This window comes from Rhinopithecus bieti, unplaced genomic scaffold, assembly GCF_001698545.2.
Source record: "Rhinopithecus bieti isolate Rb0 unplaced genomic scaffold, ASM169854v2 scaffold_11587, whole genome shotgun sequence".
NCBI classification, from domain to species: Eukaryota; Metazoa; Chordata; class Mammalia; order Primates; family Cercopithecidae; genus Rhinopithecus; species Rhinopithecus bieti.
The window spans coordinates 1,934,313-1,958,287 of record NW_016806966.1 but is presented as its reverse complement, the minus strand read 5'-3'; the positions used below and the strand labels follow the sequence as shown (position 1 = coordinate 1,958,287).

General features: G+C 40.6%; 1 protein-coding gene across 4 annotated transcripts in view; it reads left to right on the top strand.

Moving 5' to 3' along the window:
* Window positions 1-23,975, top strand: part of LYPD6B (LY6/PLAUR domain containing 6B) — a 139,060-nt gene that overhangs the window by 79,870 nt on the left and 35,215 nt on the right. For 3 of the 4 annotated variants that reach the window (XM_017879093.1, XM_017879096.1, XM_017879094.1), the window contains one exon: window positions 3,203-3,274. The exons of the other annotated variant lie outside the window; for it this stretch is intronic. The gene's annotated coding sequence lies outside the window, so the exon portion shown is untranslated. The remainder of the gene's footprint in view (window positions 1-3,202; window positions 3,275-23,975) is intronic. 4 annotated transcript variants of the gene reach the window in all.

Sequence of the window (23,975 nt, the reverse complement as noted above, 5' to 3'; positions counted from 1 at the left end):
TTATGGCTATTGATTTTGCTTGCAATTCCCTTGCCAGTGTGCAAAAATGGTTGTTTTTTGTCGAATTCCTCTGGACATCTTTTGATGACTCACACTGTGCCAGTTTTGTGAACTCAGGTGTGCATTGACATGCCTGCTTCATGCCATCGGCTCTTCTATACACGTTGAAAGTGAAGACCAGCAGTAGAGCCTCTCTTCTTTTCTTTCAACTATTAGATTCTCTTGCTGAGAGCTGTGTTCTTCTGAGGACCCATGTTTGCACATAGAAGACTGGTTACCTTATTTGTATACGCTAGAAGTGAAAAACTTTTGGATGATATTTTACCTGCAGGGATAGAAACCAATGCTTCAGGTTACTGCAGTATCTGACTTCTTGACATCAGCTTTTTGACAGAAGCTCATTATCACTGGGTAGGGGGTCAGAAATGACACATTCTAAGCTTTAGGCACATGGTATGAAGAGTTAGACATAGCAGGGGATATTGTAGTTTCGCTTCAGCTTTAAATATGAAGAACATTAATTAAGATTGGGGTGGGGAGATTTACCAAACCCTTAGGGAAGAAAAACTATTTAACAGACTTTTGTTTTCTTGCTGCTACTACTGATTCTGAAACTAGGATTTGTATGATTAACTGGTTTCTTGTGGAGTAGCTCTTCTACCTCTTATATGCAGTTCTTAAGAATATAGTTAATATTTTAAAAAGGCTTTTCATAATGTAAGTACTCTATAGTTACTTGGTGAATTAACTACATAAAAATTGATTCCAGGGTAAACAAAATGTGGTATACTTACAATGGAATATTATTCAGCCCTGAAAAGGAATGATATTCTGATACATACTACCAGATGGATGAAAGTTGAAAACAATGTGTTAAGTAAAATAAGCCAGACACAAGAAAGGACAAATACTGTATGATTCCGTTTATATGACGTACCTAAAATAGACAAACTAGAAGAGACAGAAGGTAGAATAGAGGTTACCAGGGGCTGGGGGTAGATGAAATGGGGAATTAGTGTTTAATGGGTACAAGTTTCTGTTTGAGATGATGAAAAAGTTATAGGAGTGGATAATGGTGATGGTTATACAACATTGTGAATGTACTGAATGCCACTGAATTAGACACTTTAAAAATGGCTAAAATGGTAAACTTTTATTATGCTTGTTTTACCATAATAAAAAGTTTTAAAACATTGATTCCAATGCAGAAAGCATATTTCAGACTTATATGCATACAAACATATACAATTTAAACTTTTCATTCCTTAGACATGTATTACTTGAGCTTAAAACCTGCCTGAGGGCAGTTTTCTATGGATTTGCCACTAATCAGCAATAGAGAAAACTTCTCCAGGCTGTTACCAGGACTGTAGTCTCAGACAGTTATAGCCCAATTCCTACCCAACTTTTTATTGGAAGAAATAATAACATTTATGGAAAATATCTCGAAGGATATGGAGTTCATTAGTATTTTCAGAAATTCTAACTTTTATCCCTGGATCAAGCCAGATAATCAGATTTTTATGTGTTTTTTTTCCTTGCCAGATCACTTTAGTGAGTTGTACTTTGGTGTCATATTTCATGTTGTGGGATGCAGTAAGAAGACATTATAGGAGACCCCCTAATGTGTGTACTTAGAGACATTGTTAATTAATTACTCTCCTCTTCCTCCCCAAATGTGGATGATAAAGGATCCTTTAAGAATTTGCCTGAGGTAGTGACATCTTGGAAGACATTTCTCAATGACACGAAGCTAACACTCTTGAGGAGTATGTGTATGGTGTTTTATATTTTGTTCAGTGTGACCATAGTGTGTCTATTTTCTTCTTTGCTTTGGCTACTAGCATGCTCAGAGCCTAATTTATGAACCACATCTAGTAATAATTTAGCACCTTACAACATACATTTCTGTGGACTTTTTCTCGTGTTCTTATAGCCTCTTTTTATGTTTTCTTCTCTACATAGTATATATGTTTTGTAAATGAACTCATTCTTTTTTGAAATTAGATGGCATACTAGTACTAATTAGGGTTCTTCAGAGAACCCTGACCAAGAGAGTCTGTGTGTGTGTGTAGAAAGAGAGAGAGTAGGGGCAAGGTAATTTATTTTAAGGAATTTTCACATACAATTCTGGGGCTTGGCAAGTCTGAGATTCATACGGCAGGCTACCAGGTTGGAGATCCAAGGAAGAGTTACTGTTGCAATCTTGAGTCCAAAGAGAGGCTGGAGGCAAAATTTCTTCTTGGGAGTCCTCAGTCTTTTGAAGCCTCAACTGATCAAGTGAGGCCCACTCACATTATGAAAGATAATCTGCTTTATTCAAGATCAGCTGATTTAAATGCTAATCACATCTAAAAAATATCTTCTTGGCAGCATGGACTGATGTCTGACCAAACAGAGGAGCACCATAGCCTTGCCAAGTTGGTGCATAAAATTAATTATCACAGTAGCCAGGTGTGGTGGTACATGCCTGAAGTCCCAACTACTCAAGAGGCTAAGGTGGGAGGATCACTTGAGCCTAGGAATTTGAGGCTACGGTGAGCTGTGATCATACCATTATATTCTAGCCTGGGCCAGAGTGAGATCCCATCTCTTACAAAAAAAAGGTATAAATATTTAATAGAATTTTCTTAAAATTGGGCATAAGTTTTGTCTTTTATATTTGCTCATTTGAATGCATATAGGGAAACATTCCAGTTCCCTCCCACCTCCTCATCTGGGTTCAAGACTTATGTTGTCATTATTTCATCAGCTGGTAGGGCTGTCTTCCAAACCAGGTTAAATGGCACAGAGTCTTCATTGTGGATATGTTGAATGTGTGAATGCTCCGGCCTGCCAAATACCCTGATATATGCTGGTGTTATAGAGAGTTCTGCCAGCTCTTTGGTAAACAACCATTTTTGTGGAGGGATGTGATGAGGTGTATGATTTCACCAATTATTACCATTCTTAATTAGATGGGGCCCAGGTGTGTGTTAATAAAACACTAGCTCACACTCTCTGTAATGTTAACGGCCCCACCTTGACTTGATTCCAGGGATTTCATGCATTTGATATTGTTCAATTGACTGTATTGCTGTTCTATTCTGAAACGTCTCCAAACATCCAGAAACCTGCCTTTTGTTAGAAAACATTCCAGTTGTTCAAGAACGTTACTCATCGTCAGCAGTGGCTCTTACCTTATCTTTTTTATCTCTGGTAGGCTGATTACTCTGAGTGCAAACCTTTTCACTGTACCAGAGAGGAGCCTGACAACCGCGTTCTCTTTCTCAAGGTAAGAATGGCAGCTGTTACAACAGCCCTCGGCTTTTCATTTGAGAGCTCTGGTTAGGTTGTTGGGAATGGACTCCTAAAAGTCCTGGGATCGTGTCTTTTTCCCATCTCCTTGGCAGTTTGCCCGGTTTCCCATCCTAAGCCCTCACTGCTCACTGTGATCCTGCGGTTTGGAAGCCTGGCTTGAGCTTAAGTTACAATTCTGGTGAACCAGAAAGGGGAGTCCCCATGCTCAGCGAATGGTTAGTAGATCAAAGACTTCTCTGCTTACCACAGAAGCTAATTTGGTCAATTGAAAGAGAACTTCCTCAGAGTAATCTTCTCAGTGGTGGATGGGGGTGCGTCGGGGATGTGGAGCAGTGTTCAAAGGTGTCTGCATTAAATGAAAGACATTGCTGAATACACTTAGAACACATGTGCACTAATTATTGAGCATTTGTAGTTATAGGACCTTTACATGTTAAGCCTTAGAAAATATTTACTGATCTAAAACAGGACAAGAGTGTTACTCCAACAAAGAAGAGAGACAGGATAGATGGACGTGGGAACATTGAAAGTTATGTGTTTAATTGATGATTGCTTTTTACTTGATGCATTTTGCCTTTTGGTTTTAAATGTGGTGCTTACTGCACAGGCTGACCAGGTTAGTGTGTCAGGCCTGACTCCATTTTTTTAGGTGAAGATATCAAATCAGAGGTCTGGTTTTTCTGAGGGCAGGTGGCAAATGCCAAGGACTGCCTGTGTGAGGCTTCGGGGACTGGGCCTGGTTGTCTCAGTGGTCTTCTTGGCTATCAAGACTGTCAACTACAAGCCAAGAGGACTTCTGCCTGTCAAACAGGCCTCCCACTTTGCATCTGATGGCTGGAAGAGAGGGAGGAAGCATGCAAAGGAAATCATGTAAGATTATGTGCTGATCTGGCCAGGGCCATGTTTATGTTCCTGTTTCTTGCCTAAAGAGCAGATTGAATTGTTAGCCCCTGTGTTTGTTAATTATAATTATATGTTTCAAGTACAAAGCAGCATTCTGTAAAATATCTACTAAGATGCCTTTCTAAATGGATAACATTTTATGACCCTAATAAGGTCCAAGGCAACAAGCAGGAATTTGTATATTATCATCACTCTTTTCCCCAGGGCATATTGGGTGGTATGTGAGCTGTAACTGCAACTTAAGAAGCTGCTAGTAAGAAACCCAAAGGACATGAAGATCAGAGGAATGACGGTCTAGTCATAAGACATATGGGAACATTGGGTCATTTTCCAAAGCAAGGAAAGGTAATTCATTGTTAGTTACAGTGTTAAACAGTGGCAGGATCATCATCATCATCATCACCACTGTGGTGATAAGATGTAACTCTATTATTAACCATCTCTATCACCACCATCACTACAGGTAACATTTATTCATTCTTACTGTCTACCAGGCAACACCCTAAGCATTTTGTATGCATTCTGTCACTCAATCTGCACAGCATTCCTGTAAGGAAGGGTCTATTAATATCCACCTTTTACAGTTGAGGAAACTGAGGCTTACCTAAAAGATTAGTAAGTTGCCCAAAGTTAGACAATCAACCCAAAAAGTGGCAGAACTGGGATGTAAGCAATTAAACAGCACCGAATGGGGCCAACCAACACGGAGTATTTACGACTAGGCTTTACTCGATGTCCTCACTCGCCCCTGCTCACATTCCCTTTTGCCCCGACCACCACCTACTATTGACACTCTAGCTATCTCTTCTGCATGAAGGTAGCCAACAAATTCAAGAGCATTTTAGTAGTTCAAGATCGTTAAAGCATATTTGGCCTATGGAGAACAGCAGAAAGAATTAAGAGTAAAAATCACTCAGTTTTAAAAGGTGCCACTTGTAGTCATGAACACTTTAGTGCATTTTGCTGTTGTTTTCCCCTTTGTATTGACTTTCTTCACATAGTCTCTGTGTACTTAAGTTTTGAACTTTAAATGTAACACAAATCGTTTCTTGTACTTTTGCCTATTTTAATGGCTGCTGAGTACTCTATTAAATGTGTGTGGTTAGAGAGCCTTAAGTCTACACCACAGGAAGTTATATCTTTGACTTGCTCCTACATGATAAGTGTGGAGCTTCTGCTCACCATATATGATAGTTAATTTCTGTTTTCTGGGCAACTGGGTTGGAATTGTGGGGTGCCTGTATCCCCTCACATTGTAAATACCTTGCGTCTTGAGAGGGGTCTCTGTGGGTGGGGCAGGAGTCCTGCTTGCCTGGAGCCCAGATTCAGCTCTGTGCCAAAGCTAGCTGCAAGTTCTTGGGTAAGTTACTTTATTTTATGGCATCTTCATCTGTGAACATCTCATCAGCTCTGTGATTCCACACAGTCAGGAGTTTTCTGAACTCTCTTGATTCATAACCTGAGGAGTTTCAATAGATGCAGCAATTTTGGTTGGGCTGAGTGGAGTTACTCTGAGATGCTTTAAACAGGGAATTTTGTTTTTCAAGATGATGAGACCTGTAAGCTCTTGGAAGGAGAGGTGTCTTACTTTTATATAATTCTTACCATTCTCACTTCTGCACCCTCAACAAACTTTTTCCTCCATGCTGACATGCCCACAAAATAGTACAAGGTATGAAATCAACAAACAGATGAATAAACAAGTAATGCACAGACAAAGGCTACCGGGCTTGTGTAAGAACCTTTAGCACCATGGCTGTCCAGCTTATCAAATAATTGAGTAAGACTGTTTTCATTTCAATGTGGTAGCTTTGTTTATAACAAATGGAGACTTAAGCTTCCAGAACCTCTCATCACATATTTCAGTGTAATTTCCCTATAAACTTGGGTGTCAGTTCTTCCCTCATGTTACAGGTGAGGGAACATTGACTTATGGAACTTGCTATTTTTACCCCTGTGCCCTGGAGTGAAGTAAGCTTTTGCTTAGATCACAGTAAAATCAAAGCTTAGAATGTAATCATTCTCTTGTGTTGGGAAGGGAAGACTTTCACTCTAACCTGTGGGGTCAACAACTGGGTCTATGAAATAAACTGACAACAGGCAGATTACCAGGAGAAAAGGTATGCAGATTTATTATATGCATGAGTGCATCATAGGGAAAAAAATGTCAATATCCAAAGATACAGTCAGATTTAGGAGCTCATATATTCTCTTTGCAGGAGAGAGGGGAGGAGGGATGTAGGCAACTAAGGGAAGAGTAAATGATTTTTTGGGAAGATGAATGGGCCCTCAGAAGAATAGATGGGAGATATGGTCGTTTGTGACAGAATTTGTCTGGGTGGGGTGTGTGTTCTAGTCTCCTGACCTGTGATAAGAGTTAATCTCCCCTGGTTGATGAAACTTCTGTAGAGGGAATTGATGACAACCTAGTTTCTTTTAGAGTGTCTGTCTGTCTTTAGGCAGATAAGGGGAGCTCAGAGAAAGCCTCTCTCTGCATTTGCTGTTTTTCGAATGCCTTCAGCTCAAAATAATCATACTAATACAGCCTGTTTTAGAGTGGCATATCCTGAAGTCCTTCACTTATTTTGACCAGCAGAATAAAGTGAAGGCATTCAGGGCTTCCTGCATTCTTGGAGCCGCCTATCTGGACCACGGAAATGACACGATTAGTTCTGACTGGCTCCCCTGATTCTCCCTTAGTGATGCTGACCTTGAATTTTCTGACTCATGCCATGAAGTTATCTACCCACACTGTTGTGCCATATCCAAGACCCGGGAATAACACTGCTTCTAAGGAAGCCAAATTCAGGCATTTCTGGCTTTGTATTCTATTGCAGACTAAAAGGAACAAACAAAATCCTGTATTCCCACGATATCCCTCTACAAGGATCTAACTTGGCACCCTACCTTGGTGCTGAAAGCTTGCCTCCATCTTCCCAAATTTCATCACTAATTGGTCTTAGCTTTTTCCAAGTGAATGTGCTGCCTCACTGGCCCTAGGTCAGTGAGATAAGAGCTTGGAAGCACCATGTGATGGTTGGTAAACCTGCTGGCAAATAACCAAGTGACCTGGTTTTATGTGTGTGTGTTTGAAATGCTATTGATAATAAAGCCTTATTTGTATCAGTGAGGGCTCTGCATCAATTATTTATTGCATAACAAACCACCTCAAACATAGTGGCTTAAAACAACAACGGTTTAATTTGCTCATGATTCTGTGGGTCAGCAATTTGGGCACTTTTACTAACATTTCCATTTGGGCTCAGCTGGGTGGTTCTTCTGTTAGTTTCACCTGGGGTCACTCATACCCCTGCGCTCAGCTGGTACCTGGGAGCTAGGTGTAGGGGATCTCAGCTGGGATGACTCATTTCTGCCACATCGTCTCCCCCTCCAATAGGCTAGCTCAGCCTCCTTCACATGACAGACTTTCTGGCGAGAGGACAAGAGCAAAAACTGTAAGTTAAACTCAGAAATTACATAGCCTCTCTTCTGCCACATTCTGTTGGTCAAAGAAAGCTACAGGGCCAGCCCAGATTCAAGGGGAGGGGATTGGAAATAGACTCCACCTCTAACTTGGAGTAGCTGCAAAGAATTCATGGCCATTTTAAATTTATTGCAGACTCTTAACTTTGTTATAAAAGCAATCTGAAATTACTTTATTTTAAAATTATTTTATTTTGTCTTTTAAAAATCCTGGAATAGGGATGGTCTTGTCAGCCCATCTGAGAGAAGTCTGGAAAGTGGAGGTCTTCAGTAATGTACCTAAGAATATAATAAAGTTAATAACAACACAAGCAAGCACTAATATTGTTTTTACTATATGCCCAGCACTATTGGAAGTCCTTTACATATCATAACTCATTTGGTCATTACAAAATCTTATGAATAGGTATGATTTTTATCCCTAACTTATAGGTGAGGAAACTGAGGCACAGAGAGGTTAAGCAACTTCCCTCAAAGTCATACAGCTAAGTGGTAGACCTGGGATTCCACCCCAGGAGGTCAGGCTTCAGAGTCTGCATGTTAACCTAATGCTTCTTGAGTTAATGGAAATTACATCTTCCTGACTCTTAGCAGAGTTCTCTCTTGGACTGTGTGGTTTTTCTAGAGACAGGGGGATTGGCTATTTAGAGATGGTTGCTAGGCCTTTCTGGGTACACCCAAGTGACCAAAAATGGTTATGTCACATTATAGGAGACCCTAATTAGATGTAATAAAGACACTCATTATCCCATGGAACACAGAGTAATTCTCCTGAGCCCAACGGTATTTCCTGGGGATGGGGGTGGGGGTAGAGGGTTCTTATTCTTCTCTTTGGTTGACATTCTTCTTATTCTTCTCTTTGGTTGACAATAGGTGGAGTCTATTTGAAGAATGAGGATATTTAATAACGCCCTCTATAACATTTCAGATAGCCTCTTATTTTTTGGCTTCAAGTAATCCGAAAGAGCCCCAAAGAAAAGAATGTTGTGTTTATTTAGCTTTTTGTTTAAGGACTATCCCAAGGAAAGGGTGGGTTGATAGCCTTTTTAATCTACGGTTTGTTGAACTAAATTCAGTCCAGTGTCCAGATAGAACAGGTGGTTTATCTAAGAAAAATGACAAATTTTGCCGACATTTTTGAGGTCATCCTTGCAGCCATGAATGAAGTGGCTCGTAGTACCAACATGAGTTACAATGAGAAGTTACTTAACCTCTCTGTGCCTCAGTTTTCTCATCTATAAATTAGGGACCCTTTCTGTTTGAGGGGTATAGAACACATTTAGGAGCCAGAACTAGACTTTGCGTCTCCAGGATGGCCATATCTCACTCTCCATTTAGCTCTGGAGTGAGGGACAAACTGCCAATCTAAGACTTAAGGGAAGTTGCTCTGGCTGTCTAGCGTCTTATCTCCCTTAAATCCCATACTTGTCTCTTGACTCTACACCTGGCCTCCTTCTGACACCCTCATCGTCTTATGTAGGCTCAGATTGGCATCAATACCTATTCCATTGCTACTGAGAGTGTTTGCTACAACTTTGCACTCGTGAGAACTTGCATGTTCACCCTAATGTGAACTCCAGCTAGAATCTGACCTGGAAAATGGGCAATCTGGACATGCATGGCCCCACCAGAGAGGAGAGATCACAGGTTGGGGACTAGGGAGACCCAGGCTGCAGACTGCCCCGCCCCTCCCATCATTGCTCACCTTCCCACACTAAGAACTCCTGAGAAGGACAGCTTTCTTGCTTGTCAACCACGACATCCTAGGGATATTTTCCCCATACCAGTGGAAACTCTGTTACCTTCATAATCTTTTCCTTCAACTAATCTTGAAGAGTTTACAACCTTCTCCTGCATCAAGTAATTTTTTTTTCTCTTGTGGATGCTCACTTTCCTCTTTTCTTATTCAAACCAGCTGGGACAGTTTATCCCCTAGCGTAGAAATGAAAACCTGACAGGCAGGTCTCTGCAGTAGAGATTGGGATGGTTCTCTCTCCAAACAGTGTTTTACTGTTGGCTGCTGCAGCTGAATAGCTCAGCCTGCCATCATGACAGAATGGCCCAGAACCGACCACAGGCAGGAAGCATCTTTTGTTTCAGAGGGCTTTGGAGCTGTTTTTACCCTGCCATAAACTTAATTGCTTTCTCTGATATATCTAGCAAACCTACCAGTGTCCTTTTTGCTGCCTCCTGCTTGGTCAATCAGGACTACTAAAGCCTGCAGCTTTGCTTTTTAGGAGGTTTGGTTGATTAACATGAGTTTGCCTTTGGCTTTTGCTAACATTGCCTATTTTGGGGCACTAGTGGTGCCCAGGAGAAGGATGTGAGTGTGGTATGTGTATGGTGAGGTATAGATGAGAGACAGCTGGGTCTTCTGGGACAGTGGGGGAGCAGGCATGATTTAGTGGGCTCAGAAAATTGTGGTTTACCACAGGGTCCTCACGTGCGTGAGTAAGTCATCGTGCTTCCTGAAAGGGAGGTTTTATTCACCTTGTCCCCATAGAGGATGTTTCAGATCTGGCAATTCCTCTAAATCACTGCAATTTTGACTCACCCTAGGATTTCTGGGTTTAATTGCTCCCCTTTCTTGTTGGTTTTATGACCAGTGTTGCAGGAAAGACAATACTTGAAACTCTGTGGGAGCCCCTTCTTTTGATTTTTTTCTTTGCAGTGATGATGATTGCTTAACAATAATAAACATAGAAAGAGGTTTTTTTATGTTTGTTTTTTGTTTTTTTAAAAATGAACTTTGAGCCAGGTGTGGTGGGTCATGCCTGTAATCTTTGGGAGGCCTAGGCAGGTGGGTCACTTGAGGTCAGGAGTTCAAGACCAGTGTGGCAAACATGGCGAAACCCCATCTCTACAAAAAATACAAAAATTAGCCAGGTGCAGGAGCATTTGCCTGTAGTCTCAGCTACTCAGGAGGCTGAGGCAGGAGAGTCGCTTGAACCGGGGAGGCGGAGTTTGCAGTGAGCCAAGAGATCGCATCACTGCACTGTAGCCTGGACAACAGAGTGAGACTCTGTCTCAAAAAAAAAAAAAAAAAAAAAAAGAACCTTGCTCTACGCTGGCTCTTGGCGAGGAAGACGAGCTGGGGATGGTGGTGCTTTGAATGGCTAAAGGCATATTTACACATTTGCACATGCACCCGTCAGATTCCAGTCCACAGTAGCAGCCACTTTAGCAACGTTCTCATAATCCTCAGTGGCACCTTCTTTAAAGCTTGTTATCAACAATCCAACCAAAGCATTGCATTCCAAATTTAACCTTAAGCTGTCCTTGAAATTTTATCCTCAGGAAGTCTTTCTAGAATGGAGATGAAAACCTCTTCTGTGTCTCAACATGGCAAGCCCATGCATGATTTCCCTGTTCTCACCATAGTCATTTCCATATTTAAACTGTGAATATTGAGTTCTGTCTGCTATCAGCTGTGTCTCCCCATGCCTGTTCTCTGAATGTAGGTCCTTGCTAGAAGAAAAAGAGTAAAGGTTGTTACTCCTAGATGGCAGATCTGTGCAACTGCCAGATAGATGATGAATGAATGTGTTTGGACAATAATGTAACCTGCAGCACACACTCTGATCATAGGGGCCTAACTTCTCTTTTGCATTAAGCCTCAGGTATGCTTTGATGAAGCGTGTGGTCAAGTCTTTTTAGGTTTACTTTGGGGCCTTAGCAGGGTACCCAAACAGATTGTTGCCAAAATCACACATGGTATGAGCCTATTTAGGTATTATCTAACAAAACTCTCATGGGCAACAATTATGTAGACAGTTACTTGTCATCTATTAAATCAGTGTATTTTCTATAGGTTTTTAAATAGTGCTTCATTTGTAATTAAACTGTATTTTAACATATCCCCTCAAAAAGGGTAAATTAGAGTAATGCAGTATGGAAATGGTAAGGAGATTCAGATTAATTAGGAAATGATTAATTCAGATTAATTAGGAAATACCCTAATTCATTCATGAACCTGCTCTTGGGGGTCTAGGTGAGAGACCCAGCTGTCTCTCACCTGTCCATCTTCAACACACACATCACACTCATGTCTTTCTCCTGGGCACCACTGATTCCCCAAAACAGGCAATGTTAGCAAAAACCAAAGGCAAACTCATGTTAATTAACCAAACCTACTAAAAAGCAAAGCTGGCAGGCATTGGTAGTCCTGATTGACCAAACAGGAGGAAGTGGTACTCTGGAAGTCTGATTGGAGCATGACCTTGAAGGGGATAAGGTTCTCAATTGTCAAGTCTTTAAACTGGACTGCCATTTTAGAGGCTTTTACTGTTCCTTGTCAACATGTGTGTTTGGCTTGTTTCAAAAAGACATTGCATTAGTTGTATATGAGGAATTCCTAAAATAACCAAGGGAGTGACCTAAGAGAGACAACCAGCTAGTGTTCCCATAGGATTTCTCTCCTGAAACTAAAGTTACACATCTCCTCTTCCATTTTTCACCTATCTTCAGTCGATCCCTGTTATCACCAGAGGCCAAATGGATAGTTCTGGGGATTGTTTTCCTTGAGTTGTGAGCTGAAATGCAGACTTTAAATACAGGGTTTTAAGATGTTAGGGAGGAAAGCGACATTGATTTATTTGTTCTGTTCCCTGCCAGCCTGAGAAACCTGTCCCGTCAGGTAATGAACAACTGTTCTTATCCTAACTAGCAACTTCAAGAGAATGATTACTCATCCCATCATTACCACTCCCCCTGAGTCATACAGGCTGGTGCATTTTAGTTTCCACTGAATAAAAATCTCCAGGCAATGGGAGTCTAGGGCCATGGTTTCTATTTAGTAATGTGAATTATATAAATGTGCCTTGGACATGGAAGCTGTGGTTCCTTCTAAAAAGATATTTCATAGGCCCAGGTCTTCAGCCATGTCTCTATTTGAGAAATTGTATTGGTCAGTATTGCCAAAAGTGGACATCTTAATGGTCAGTACAGAGTGATTATATGAGTGACCAGATGATACAGCTAGTCTGGTTGGTCACAAGGGCAAAGATACAGCTATGAAAATGGATAGCTATTTGCCTGTACCTCTTGCTTGTAATTTCGTAGTCGTGTTGCATGTTAGCCACTCAGTATTCATGGGGGATTTTAGTAAACCTTTTTTCAGGCCTTGTTCTTGTGACAGTGCTGAGAGGACATTCACACTTGACATGTGCCATCATAGATGAGGAGTATTGAAAGGCAGCTGGAGTCATTTCCATTTTACAAATACCATCTGTCTTCTATCACGTCACTGTTCTCTGTGCTATTCTTAGGTCCTGTTGTGCCTGATTTGGGAGACAAATGTGAGACTGCATTGTCCTGGATTGAATTTGGATGTATGGGTAGTTACAGAAATCATATTGATAGCCATGTGTGTTCAGTTCATTTCAAGGTTCAGTTTATTTCAAAAGTCTTAATATTTATATTTATTACAGATCTAGAGACACATAGCTTTGATAGGGGCTGTATTTTGAAACATCATGGTTTATGGGAGAACCTGGCATGTAGAAAATCAAAAGAAAATACTCAAGGCAGAATGCTGAATATAAGTTTGTGGGTTAATAGAAAATCCTACCTTTTTTCTACAAATTCTCAACTAATCCTTCCTAGGTTTAAATAAAACCAACAGTCACTGTTATAAGAGCTATCCTATCACCTTTCTCTGTCTTCAGGCACTTGAGATACATCATTAAACAACGTCAGAATTAATCCAAGGCCCTTTAGACTTTAGACAGAACTCCTTGGGGCAGGAACCTTGTCTTCTTCATCTTGAATCCTGAGAACTAAGAAAAATAAATGTTTTATAAGCAGGCGTATATGAAATAATTAGTAGCTGTGAAAATAAAACAAATGGTGATCCTGAAGCCCTGGCAGTTTGCCAGCATGTCCTGTTGGATCAGTGTGAGATAGGACCTGGTTGCAGGTGGGAGCAGCCACTCTGGTACTCTCGGATAAGGCCTGAATGGAAAAGCAATAATGTGTGCCCAGGAGCGGACTGACTTTACCATTGCCTGTGATTCCCGTGTTGAAATAGGAAGTCTCAGCCCAGGCAAATGCTAAGGAAACAACACCAAGTCTTCTATTACTCTCCACAACATTTATAACCAAGTCCTCTTCCATGCCCTTGTCCTTGAGGCATTCTGACAGTCATTTTAATGATTTATTTTCTTTTTCATAATCAAAAAATAAATAAAATATTTTATTACCTTTTGGGTAAACTTGATGTCTTTCTCCTCATTTCATCACTTTCTGGGTCTACAAAATTCCCCTTCCCTTTCTGTTTTTATAACTCAAGGATAGGAATTCTGTTTTTCTCATTCCTTATGTGAGAGCTTTTTTTTGAAGTCTGATTTTTTTTTTTTTTTTTTGATCCTATATCCCCAGCCTATTTTCTTGTTGTTACTTTATATCTGTGAGTGGGATGGGTGGAGAGGAAAGGAGTATATTGGAAAGGAGGACTTCAGAATGCACGTGGCCGGGCGGCGGTGGGCTCCAAGCCTGTAATCCCAAGCACCTTTGGGAGGCCAGACCGGGCGGAATCACGAGGTCAGGAGATGAGACCCATCCCTGGCTACACGGTGAAACCCGAAAACCCCCGTCTCTACTAAAAGACAAAAAAACTAGCCGGGCGAGGTGGCGGCCCGCCTGTAGTCCCAGCTACTTGGGAGGCTGAGGCAGAGAATGGCGTGAAACCCAGGAGGCCGGAGCTTGCAGTGGAGCTGAGATCTGGCCACTGCACTCCAGTCCTGGGTGGACAGAGCGAGACTCCTTCTTCAAAAAACAAAAAAAAAAAAAAAAAAAAAGAAATGCACGCTGTTTACAAATAACAATAATGGATGCAGGAAAGGTTTTTGAATAAGAATATTTTTTCAATCTTTCTCCCTATTTTAAGTGTGAGAAACATTGGCACTATGCTGCTGAAGATGTGTGTTTAGGGAGAAAACACTTCTACTCACTGAATTGCTCTGTGGTTTCTTTCCCAGGATCTACAATAAACCGGTGATCTATGTGAGAGCCCAAGGCATTTGTGATTGCCCTCCATCCCTGAATTGCATGTCTTCAAATTTCCAAGCAGCCTGCTTTATGGCTCCGGCCTTTGGCGCACATTTCCTCCTCAATTTCCATATGCTTCTGTATTAGTTTGTTCGCATGCTGCTAACAAAGATATACTGAGACTGGGTAATTTATGAAGGAAAGAGGTTTAATTGACTTATAGTTCAGCATGGCTGGGGAGGCCTCAAGAAACTTACAATCATGGCAGAAGGGGAAGCAAATATGTCCTTCTTCACATGGCGGCAGGAAGCAAAAGAGGGAGAAGCCCCTTATAAAATTATTAGACCTTGTGAGAATTCATTCAGTATCACAAGAATAGCAGCATGGGGATAGCCACCCCAATGATTCAGTTACCTTCTACTGGGTCTCTCCCATGTCATGTGAGGATTATGGAAACTACAATTCAAGGTGAAATTTGGGTGGGGATACAGCCAAACCATATCACCCTCCTTCCATTAAGGTATCAGCAGCAGGATCTCCTCCTTCAGACCAGTCATCATGGGCTTCAAAACCTACCCGACCACATGCGTGGATTTGTAAGGGCAAAGCTCTTCTTGGAGAGGTGATTTCAGGTCAGAGTTGATACAGCATGTGATTATGCCTTGTTCAGTGGTCCAACCAGGACATCTGTTCTGTGAACCTCCTAATCAGAACTGGATGTGATATTCCAATGGTGATCACACTCATCATGAAGATCTGGGATGCCTAGATAGCTAGTAAAACATTATTTCTGGGTGTGTCTGTGAGGATGTTTCTAGAAGAGATGAGCTAAACTTTAATTGGTAGATGGCCCTCCTCTATGTAGGTGGGTACTGTCCAATCCATTAAGGGCCCGAACAGAACGAAAAGGCAGTGGAGGATTGAATTATCTCTCTCTGCCTGACTGCTTGAGCTGAGACGTGGATGTTCTGCCTTCAGTGCTCCTGCTTCTCAGGCCTTCAGACTCTGACTGGAATCAACACCATTGGATCCCAGCTCTCCAGGCTCCAACCTATACCACCAGCTTTCCTGGGTTTCCAGTTTGCAGATGGGGCTTTTTGGCCTTTCTAATATCATGAACCGGTATCTATCTATCTATCTATCTATCTATCTATCTATCTATCTATGTGTGTGTTTGTGTACATATATATATGTGTGTATATATATATATATTCTCTGGGTTGAATTTCTCTGGAAAACCCTAACTAATACAATTGTGAAGAAGAATTTTGTTTGATTCAGGATAAGGTTCCATTGTGCATTAGTTTCTTTAAGCAGCAGTACTATTACTGTGTTTTTTTTGTTTTTTTTTTTAAAGACATGGTGTTTGTAATTACTTATAATTCATATAGACGAATTGCTAACTAGTGAGGTCTTGGTTACTCTTTGCCTGTGCTGTTGATTATTTGAACCATAAGTTTATCTTTAACATCTTGTTGATTTCAGCTTGATGCTGTAGTCTGTCAGGCCTTTTTTTTTTTTTTTGCATCTTGATTCTGCTATGAAACATAGTACCTGCTATTCCTGGCTTTGTGCCATCAGTAAGTTTGATAAAATGTCTTATCTTTATTCAAGTAATTGATTAAAATGTTAACTACAATAGATGACAGAGTTCCACAGGATACTATTAACACATTAGGGTTGAGACTCATCTATTAAAAAAAATGATTTGGCAGCTCATAATTTGCTATCATTTCCCTAAGGATAAAATATTCTATTTATTGCTTTGCCAAAATCTAGGTTGTGTATGGAATTCTACTAATGTAATATCTTGTAACCATGTCACAAAAGAAGGGAGATTTGTTTGGCTTGACTTTACATTATGATACACATCCTGGACCTAACTAATCACTTCCTTTTTTTTCTGTTTGCTTACAAACCAGCTACTTATCTGCACATTAATCTGCACCTTTAATTATTGATTCAGAGATTTGTTTATTTGTGAATGTTCAGTGTCATGTCTAGTACTCAATTTACAAGACATGGTTCCTGCTTTCAAAAACCTTATAGGCTCATTCTGTGAAGAATGTCAATGGTAGTTTAATGGGAATAGCATTGAATCTATAAATTGCTTTGGGCAGTATGGCCATTTTCACGATATTGATGCCTCCTATCCATGACCGTGGAATGTTTTTCCATTTGTTTGTGTCATCTCTGATTTCTTTGAGCAGTGGTTTATAGTTCTCCTTGAAGAGGTCCTTCACTTCCATTATTAGCTGTATTCCTAGATATTTTATTCTTGTTGTAGCAATTGTGAACGGAAGTTCATTCATGATTTGTCTCTCAGCTTGGTGTAAAGGAATGCTTCTAATTTGCACATTGATTTTGCATCCTGAGAATTTGCTGAAGTTGCTTATCAGCTTGAGAAGCTTTTGGGCTGAGACAATGTTTTCTAGAAAAAGCATCGTGTCATCTGCCAACAAAGATAGTTTGACGTCCTCCCTTCCTATTTGAATATGCTTTATTTCTTTCTCTTGCCCGATTGCCCTGGCCAGAACTTCCAATACTATGTTAAATAGGAGTGGTGAGAGAGGGCATCCTTGTCTTGTGCTAGTTTTCAAGGAGAATGCTTTCAGCTTTTGCCCATTCAGTATGATATTGGCTGTGGGTTTGTCATATATGGCTCTTATTATTTTGAGGTAAGGTCCTTTAATACCTAGTTTATTGAGAGTTTTTAACATGAAGGATGTTGAATTTTATCAAAGGCCTTTTCTGCATCTATTGAGATAACCATGTGGTTTTTGTCTTTAGTTCTGTTTATGTGATGAATCGCATCAGTTGATTTGTGTATATTGAACCAACCTTGCATCCTAGGGATAAAGCCTATTAGTTCGTGGTGGATTAGCTTTTTGATGTGCTGCTGGATTCCTGTTGGAGGTTGGGGGATGGGAGGAGGGAGAGAATCAGGAAGAATATGGATACTGGGCTTAATACCTGTGTGAATGGATGATCTGTGCCGCAGACTGCCATGGCACACGTTTACCTGTATAACAAACCTGCACATGCTGCACATGTACCCCTGAACCTAGAATAAGAGTTGGAAATAAAAAAATAAAGTTTATGGTGTAGCGAAGGAAAGAGATATATAATTATAATACTCTGTGCATAATCTCTTTCATCTCTGTGTGTGTGTGTGTGTGTGTGTGTGTGTGTGTAGTCAGGTGTCACTTAATGACAAGAATATGTTCTGAGAAATGCATCATTAAGGAATTTTGTCATTGTGCAAACATCATAGAGTGCACTTACACAAACCTAGATGGTATAGCCTACTGTACTCCCATGCTATATGGTGTAGCCTGTTCCTTCTAGGCTACAATTCTATACACCATGTTAGTATACTGAGTACTGTGGAGAGTTGTAACACAATGGGAAGTATTTGGGCATCCAATATATCTAAACATAGAAGAAGTACAATAAAAATACTGTATGAAAGATAAAAAGTGGTACGCCTGTATAGGGCATTTACCATGAATAGAACTTGCAGGACTGGAAGTTGCTCTGGGCGGGTGAGTGAGTGAGTGGTGAGTGAATGTGAAGGCCTGGGACATTATTGTAGACTTTAAAAACACTATACTTAGTGTTTTTATACTTTACAGTGGCTACACTAAATTTATTAAAATATGTTTTAATAGTTTTAATAACTAATTTTAGTTTACTGTAATTCTTTATAAACTGAAACATTTTAATTTTTTGACTGTTAAGTAATAACATTTAGCTTAAAACACATTTTGCAGATATACAAAATATTTTTTCTTTATATCGTTATTCTATCAGTCTTTTCTCTTTTTTAAAATTCTTAATTTTTTTTATTTTATTTTATTTTTTACTTTTAAACTTTTGTCATAAAACTAAGACACAAACACACACATTAGCCTGGGCCTACACAGGGTCAGGGTCATCAATATCACTGTCTTCCACCACCACATCTTGTCCCACTGGAAGATCTTCAGGGGCAATAACATGCATGAAGCTGACATCTCCTATGATAACAATGCTCTCTTCTGGAATACCTCCTGAAGGACCTGCCTGAGGCTGTTTACAGTTAACTTTTCAAAACAAATAAATAAAAGTATACTCTAAGATAATAATAAAATATAGTAAATACATAAGCCAGTAACATAATCATTTATTATCAGGTATTACGTACTGTACATAATTGTCTGTGCTATAGCAAGCAGCACAGTAAGGTTGTTTACACCAGCATCACCACAAACATGTTAGTAATGTGCTGTGCTATGATGTTATGACGACGAAGTCAATAAGGGATGGGAGTTTTTCAGCTCCATTATCATCTTGTAGGACCACTGTTGTATATGCTGTTCATCCTTTACTAAACCATCATTATGCAGCATGTGACTGTATGTGCGTGTATGCACACACGTGTGTGTTTGTGTTACTTGTATAATAAATATGGAGTTTTATAAACAGAGTAAATCATACCTAGTAAATATATGTCCAAGAGAGCAGACAACCACCTGGTGAGCTCAGGACAAGGGAAGTACAATTTGAGCTGGGCCTTACGGAGTAAGGAGTCAATCATTAGTTTCAAAAAGTGTGCCAGGGTATTGAAACAGGGGAATAAAACCTCCATTGATAAACTCTCTGGAACTGGACTGCAAATGCCTGCAAAGACCCCTCTGCCTGCCCCCATGACGTCGTAACCCCTGACCTGTGGCTTGTACTTGGTCATGTTATCTACTGACTTTCTTGCCCTTTCCTCAACCATTTGATTCCCAGACTTCCAAACTATGTCTGATGTTTTTCTTTGGTGGGGCATTCGGGCTAAACAGGGGACTACAGGCAGTTGATAAGACCTGTCTGAGGGCCACCTACATACTAGCATGGTAGCCACCCCAAAGACTACAGAAGGCAGTGGATTTGATTCTAAAAGACGTCCCATGCAGCCATATAGTATGCATACCTGACAGACTTTAAAATTAGAGTAGCACCTATGCTTTAAACCAGTAATAACTCTGCCAAAAAGTGCCTCTCCCCATATACACACCATCCCCATGTACCTGGTCATCTAAACATCCTCACTTTGAAATGTCTTACCTGCTTTCATCCTCAGTTGAATTGTTTATGAAGATTTGAAGTGGATCAGTTCAGCTGTGTTTGCATTCTGTAGGGCATGAAAAATGGTGTTTCAGTTATTATTGTTGCGAACTGAGGAACCGAATGCACAGTCTGGGTTTTTAGATTGCAGGTGGAATTGGCAGCATCTGTGATTAGAGAAATGGCCCCCAAGCACGTGAACTGGGTAAATTTGATTAGCATTGCATGGAGAGAGTCAGCCTTGAACACCCTAATGCCATTCTTCTTCAAATGCATGTCCAGCTACTCATTTGGTGGGGAAATGCTTTTATTTTTCCATTGTTGGATCTCTGTTTCCATCAAATATGTAGCCATGTGGCTAAGGTGGTAACTCACAAAGCTGGCTGGGATTATGTTTTTAGTATCTTGGCAGTAAAGAGAGATGTTTATTTGGTTACCTTAGCTCTGCTCCCATTTGGCTGTTTCCTCCTGTCTCTTATTCCCCTTCACCTTGTTACTTTGGCAGTCAGTAGCATTGCTTTTTGTAAAGAAAATGGATGCAAATCACCAAGGGCAATGAAACAACTCATACATTGATTTTTGGCTTAGAGGCCCGACATTTTGGGAGTCAACAGCAGGATGCTTTGCTATGGGATCTGCAAGGGATTGGAGTAGATGGCTAATGCTCTGTGAGCAAATCTCATGCCTGCCGGTCTTCATTATCGATTCTGTGCAATGAGCAGCTTTAGCAGGCGATGTGCAGAGCCTATTTATAGGACTGATGGTGGTTCACGAAATCTGCTGCCCAAACAACAAGAAAGCTCAAACTGCATCTTCTCCTTACACAACCTGGCACTGTATCCCTTCTGCAAGAGTTTTTTCGTTTTTGTTTTGTTTTGTGTGTACTATTGAAAGTGAGTAGAATTGGAAGTAAGGTAATGTTTATTGAGCACTTATTATATGCTAGGCATTGTAAAACACACTTTGTACTTATTAATTTAATTTTCACTGTATTTTTTTCACTGCATTTTTTATAATTTACTCTGTACTATATCCCTAACATGTAAGTATTACTGTCCTGATTTATAGATGAGAAAATTGAGACTCCAAGAAGTATTTGTTTTTTTCAGGTTAAACAGTGCCTAATAGTTCTTAAGTTGAGGATCGGAGAAAAATATCCTTGAATCCAATTAAATCTAAAATACACTAAGTCTTAAGAAGAACTCGTGTTCCATTGGGGTCAGAGGTTTAAATGCTCAGGCTGAGAGGTAATTAGGCTTCCAGCACAATCTTTCCATGTGGATTCAGCATATAGACAGTGTCCATTGTTCTTTCCTCTATCGCCATCCCATAATGTCAGGGTTTTCATATTTAGTTTTCATCTTTTAGAAATCTATTTTAAAATATTATAAAGATAACATCTTGTCCACCACTGTGATCTAGAGGTCAGTGCAAAATTAACTAAAAGTCAGTTTCCTATCACTTTACTTCCGCTACCCCCGTGAGACTAAACAGTGCTACCTGAACTGTCTCTCCTTTCGGCTAACAACAAACAACGAAGTGACTGACGCCATGCAGTGTGTAGTCCCTGTTCACAGAGCAGAGCCTGTCAAAGTCAACGGACTCTGCGTCTCCATCAACTTCAGACACTGGCAGCTAACTCACCTTGCTTTTGAAATTTTGTTTTCCGTTAAACTTGAGAAATGCCTTTAATGCTTTCTTCCTGATACTAATACATTGTAGACATGATCTTCTAGGCCTAACGGCTGTTTTATGAGCTCTTGGAAACTTGTCAGTGGTATATATTCTTCTCTTTCTCAACAAATGATGCATCCCTGTACTTACTCCAGCCAGTGGGTCTTGTCAATAAATCTGTCAAAGGCCACGCCAGTCTGCACAAACGTGCTCTCCACCTTCCCTGATGGAATGAGAGGCGGCCCTTTAGAGCTTGGTGGAATGGAGATTGCTTTTAAAATTGAACTCAAGAATAAAAGTATATATCAGTTTTCATTTCTGTCTACTACCATGGTCATGAGATTTCTTATTTTTCCTTCATTAGTCAATTTGTAGATTCCCAAGTTTGGGAGTGGGGAAAGAAAGTCGCAGTGGTATACACTGACTTCAGAATCACCAGCTAGCTGCAGGAGACGAGTGCATGCCGGCTGGCCTACTGCCACCTCCCACCGTGATGCTGGTCCTTCAGAAAGAACCCAAAGGGAGGCTTGTGTATTGCATTATCAGGCTGGGGACCTGAGAGCCTCAATTTCTCCTGACATAATGATGGGTCTTCAACGTGAATTAGAAAGCTCTGCAGTTATGCAGATGATTTTCAGAGACAGCACACGCACTGTTTTAACCCTCAAACCAAGTCTACTTATCTCAATAACTCTTAGCAGCTAGCTGGCAGTGCCGATAATGATGATAAAATCTGCAGCTTTTATGTTGGTGAATTACTCATGATGTGTAGAGAGCTGTGTGACTTATTTTCAGGAGATTTTATATTCCTAACAGGGGTGATTAAAGAGACAGACTCTATTGCTCAGATCAGCATATGTGCCACAAACGTGTTTTTCCACCCAGATTTCTAACTGGGATGTTTCTGTTAGCAGTGTTGGTGAGTGCCTGAAAGGTCATTTTGATTTATTATTTTTTAAACCAGGCATTCAGAATATCCAGAAGTTAATCAGTTCATAGAGATGTGCTAATTCATAATGTATAGTCTCTTGCCACTAATGTCAATGCCAGTAAAGTCAGTCCCCTCAGCATCCTCCATCCTGAAAGGGTGACATGCTGCCCTGCCAGCGGAAAGCTCACCTGGCACTGTTGGTTTGTGTATCATCTACATTCTCCCCAGTTTTTCTAAATTAATAGGAAACCTAGTTGGTTTAGGAATTCTTTTAGTTAGATTAGATAATTCACAAAACCGGTAGGAAATCATTCAACCTAAGTTAAAACCAAAACAACCATATCTTCAGGAGACATTTTCTACAAAATTCTGTCACTTTTATTTATTTTCCTGACAATAAGAAAAGGAAAGGAAATATCGGAAATGGAAAGTCTGTCCCTTTGTAACTGGAGAGAAACTGAGTTTGGGTTTGCCTAACTTTTCTCCCGGAAGATTTAATCAGTATTTGCTGTCAAAGAAGAGAAATGCTGTAGCATCTGCGAAGACACTTTGTCTGTCTCGATAAACATAGTTAAGGTGATGGTAGGCCTTATGTGAAGAGGTGTGAGGAATACTTTTTTAGGATTCGAATACAAAAAAACAGATTTACTAGAGGCTCTGCTGGGTTTTTTTCTCCCTAAACTTCCTGATTCAGCGGGCAGTGCAGGAGCTGGTACAATGTTATATGCTGTTATACGAGTGAAACCAGCCGGATTTAATGATTCCCTGCTTCTGGGTCATAATTCTTTGGTAACTGCGAGAATTCCAAACTTGCAGCTTTTCTTTATCTTCCCCAGGGCACGACAGCCCTTTCTTAAGGTGGTTTTTGTTAGTGGTGGTGGAGGTGGACTTTTACTTTGTTTTGGCCTTAGTCTTAGCCCCTCCAAAGGAGACTAAAGTGAGGAAGAAAAGAAATTATCAAGTGTTAAACTGTGAATGAGTCAGAGGAAGTGTTAACTAGACCCTCTTTCCTATTGGAAGTATCCTAAGCTTAATTTGTGGGCAGGAGGCTCAGCCCTGAAACAGGCTCCCGGTCTCACTTCTCGCGATGTGAGGCCCAGCCTGGCTGCTGGTGACCAGGAGCTGCGTCCTGATCCTCCATCCTGGCTGTGTGTGCTGTCCTGGTTAGGACATCGGGGAACCGGCTCTGCCACAGGCACAAAAAGGGCCTGGAAAGAATCCTGACCCTGGGGCTTCAAAGTATACGAAATGATTTTTGTTCTTTCAGTCCTCAGTTGCCCAATTTGATGTACTTTAAAAAGGCCCCTCAGTGGGCCTCACTTGCTGTGACCTGGGACCTGGGACCAGGCCCTGCACTTCACTGGTCTTGCTTCCCACTCTGTCTGTGGCTGGGGATGGACTAGATTGTTGGCTTTTCAGATGTGTTAAGCTATTGAAGCCTTTACCCAAATAAAATTTTGTGAAAGATCCTAAAAGAAGCAATTTTATAAAATCAAATCTATTCTCATTTAAATGGGGGTGAGAGACCCAGAGTACCTACCCCCCGCCCCCAGCCCTCTCAAATCCCCTTCATCCGTTGGAACTCCAGCAGGGCTGTAAGGCC